This window comes from Anser brachyrhynchus (genome assembly GCF_964034855.1).
Source record: "Anser brachyrhynchus genome assembly, chromosome: 15".
Taxonomy (NCBI): domain Eukaryota; kingdom Metazoa; phylum Chordata; class Aves; order Anseriformes; family Anatidae; genus Anser; species Anser brachyrhynchus.
In genome coordinates this window covers 4,923,004-4,926,499 of record NC_137733.1, presented here as the reverse complement: position 1 = coordinate 4,926,499, position 3,496 = coordinate 4,923,004, and positions in this window count along the sequence as shown.

Below are 3,496 nucleotides of genomic sequence, written 5' to 3'. Positions count from 1 at the left end.
CTGTACCTTCTTCTCACCTGCAATTCCACTTCCTTGAAAAATACCTGGGGGAAAAAAAATAGCTTTGTGCCGCTGTGAGAAGAGCACAGACCTTTCTCGGGCCACTTTCTTGTGGCTGCTGCTACTAGCTTTTGACTGGGAAGGTCCCATCTTGGGTCAGACAGCGCTATTAGGGACAGCTCGATGAAATGGTTCAGGTGAATTATTCCATAGGCAAAGTGGGGAGTTCTCATTATGAGGGAAATGCTTTTTTCTCCTTAGTTTCAATGACATTTGGGCCCATTTCAACCTCTTAAGGCTTCCAATGACTCTTTCAGCAATCCTGAGCATGCAGTTCTTATGCTGAAGTTCCTTGCTGCATCCTTACTTTTCCTAATATTTTGCCACGGTGGGAGATGTTCTGCCAGCTTTCTCACTAGGTGAACGCTCCTTCTTTCCTCCAGGAGGACCAGCAGGAGCCTCCATCCTGTGCTGATGCTGGCTTGCCATGAGCTCCCACTGAGCCCAACGTGTCCTTGCCCAGATAACAGAGCTGCATTCAGCTTTAAAGCTCAAAGCCAACATACCTGCAGTGCAAACCCCCTGTGTCCATAATCCTGCTGCCCATAAAGTGCATTTATACACTGTGACCAGCTGCACTGCCTTCGTGGCTAGCTTGATGAGAGACATGATTTTTGCTGCTGAAAGGCCCAGGACCTGGTGCAAACTCACACTCTTTCTGTCTTCCTCAGCGTGCTCCTACACAACTGTGTCCTTACAGTTGTGTACATCTTCCACTGCCTGCTGTTTGCTTATAAAGACTTTGGAATGGGATGGTTGTGCAGACCTAGCCAGGCACTGCTGGGATGAGAACTTCACCAAGAGTCACTAAATACAGAGAAATCATCTCTGGTTCAGAAAGTCTCGGGGCTATGTCTGGTTGGATGCTTGAAAGGTGAAGTTTACTCTGCTTTTCTGCTCTTCTCTGTGTTTCTGTTGTTGAACACTACCCAGGGATCATATGAGAAGGGCTTTTGGCATGACCCTGTGCAGTCACTGGGTTCAGTAAGGCTCAGATGCTGAACAAGAGGGAGACGTCTCAGGTCGGTTTCAGTTCCAGAAGAGCCTAGACAATATTCTCCAGTTGCAGTTCAAGCTTTCTGTTTCCTTTTGGGAAACCCAATTCCCTTGACCACAACCTCCCTCAAGTCAGCTGGACAGCGGTCAGCTGTTCATATCCATTCTTAGGAAGGAAGGTTTTTCTCTGTTTGAGGACTAAAGGCAGGACCAGTTCCCACTCCCACTGAGTAAAGCATCTGGAAGATTTTGTCCTGCCTGGAGCTAAAGACTGTTTCCACTGCTTCTCTTTGTCCAACTGAATGTCCCACCAGAAGGGCTTTGTTGCAGGCTCTGCAAGGTGTTGCAAACTCTGACTTCGACATTTGAGTGCTTAGGACAGGTATGGGTGGCCAGGACCTAAAACCATGAGCCTCAGCCTGGCTAAGGGCAGGGGGCTTAGTTCCCAAGGGAACCAGCCTTGCCTAAGTAAACCTTGCATTTCAGCTGGCTTCAAGCTGTGAGATGAACCTGCACAGGAGAGCTGGGAGGAAACCCTCTGCTTTGGGAGGGATTTTCCATGTCTCTGTGACCCCATCGCATGCGGGTCATACGTGATGGAGACCATCATCGGTGATGAAGACCATCATCAGAGATGGAAACCACCGTGAGTGATGGAGAAGCCAGAGGCCTGGAGGGGCTGGTGCTGTGAAATCCATCAGCTTTTGCTGTGAGAGAGGAGCTCCGGAGGCTGGAGGCAGCTGCTCCGGCAGAACGAAACTGGAGCCCACGTCCCTCCCTCCTGCAATTAAAAAGGAGGAAAAAGGGAACAGAGCAACTCCGCTGGTGACCTTTCCCTCTTGCAAATCTCAGCCTGCCTCACTTCATACGCCAGCACCAGGAGCAAACAGCCGGGCTGGGACCTGGCAGGCCAGCGGTGGCACACAACTACCCGAGGAGCCTGGCCGTGTGTGTGTGTGTGTGTGCGAGCGTGTGCGCGCACACCGGCGTGCTTGCTTTCTTCCAGCCTGCAGGCTGCTTCGGGGGGGGGGAGCGGGATGGGTGAGCTTGCCAGCTTCTCCCGAGGTCCACTGAGAGGTGTCTGTAGGGCTCATCTCGAAGAATGTCAGAGTGCATGTGCTCCGCGAGACGGCCTTTCAGAAGGCATCAGTCCCGCTGTCACGCAGCAGACCACAAATCGGGAGTGACAGCTGTCTCCGTGTGCACCATCCATCTGTGGCAAATGTGTCAGCTAGCTGAACACTCCCGAGGAAACTGCTACGGAGCCGGGGAGAGGAGGAGGAGAGAGAGAAAGGGGGAGTGAGAGCGAGGGAGAGGGGAAGAAAGCAGCAGCAACAGGGGTGAAGGCCGGCAACGTGCAGCTCAGCAAGGCCAAGGGTCCCAAGTGGTCTTGGAAGACAGAGGCAAGGGGCTGCTGTGCAACGGGCACCTCCACTGCTCCATGGAGGTGCCCAGTAAATAACAGCCCTTTGCCCTCCCAATCCAAGAACCTCAAAGCTCTCCACAGACATGAACGAGGCCATAAAGCTGTCTCAATAGGTGGTATTAGCGATAAAGGTATCACAGTGACAATGGACTTGCTGAGACCATGCTGAAGGTGCAGGTCTGGAAAGAGAATGCAGTCATCCCCAGCCAAGGAACGGGGCAGGCACTGAGGACATGGTGAAACAGCAACTCTGTTCCCTCTTCTCCTTCCACACATAGCATCTTCCCCTTTTGTCTTCTCTTCCCTTCTTGTCCATTCTGTCCAGCCGAATTTTTCATCCTGGGTGAACTTGGCAAATCACAGGCAAGGGAACTGCTGCTGTTTCACAGTCCCTCTGGAGCAGGAACGGTACGGTTAGCAGAAAGAAGTCACAGCTTCCCTTTACTTTCTCCACTCGTCCAGTTCAGTCTTTCTTGGAGAGGTAATTCCTTGGAACGGAAGAACTTGGCACCTATGGACCCTTCGCTCTGTAGGTGCTGCTGGGAAGATCAGCCCAGCTCACTTCTCATGCAGCTCTGATGCTTTTTCAGTAAAACCTATTGAGATCCCCTAATGCAAATTTACCATGGGCACAAACCGACCTTGGGATTATTGTACCAACTTTGGAGAGCTACCAAGTAAATCATGTCTTCCTACCAGCAAGCTCCTTGGGATATCATGCGTGTGATCCCAGAAACCAAGGCACTGGAAATCCCGGGCCACTGGTCATAGCCCCCCCAGCAGAAACCTGTCTTGTCACCATCCTAGCCTTACAGATTAGCAACAAAATGAGCTCCCCTGTAGTTTAAAGGCCAGTCTTCATTTCTGGACAAAAACTAGGTGTAGGGGGGCAGAAGACCTACCACTTTCTGGTGGAGGTAGGAGGACAGAATTAGAAGAAGGGTGTGTAGGAGATCAGGTTCTGTGTCTGCTGCTGTAGTTGCACTAGTTTCCCATCCCAGGCCCCAGACTTGG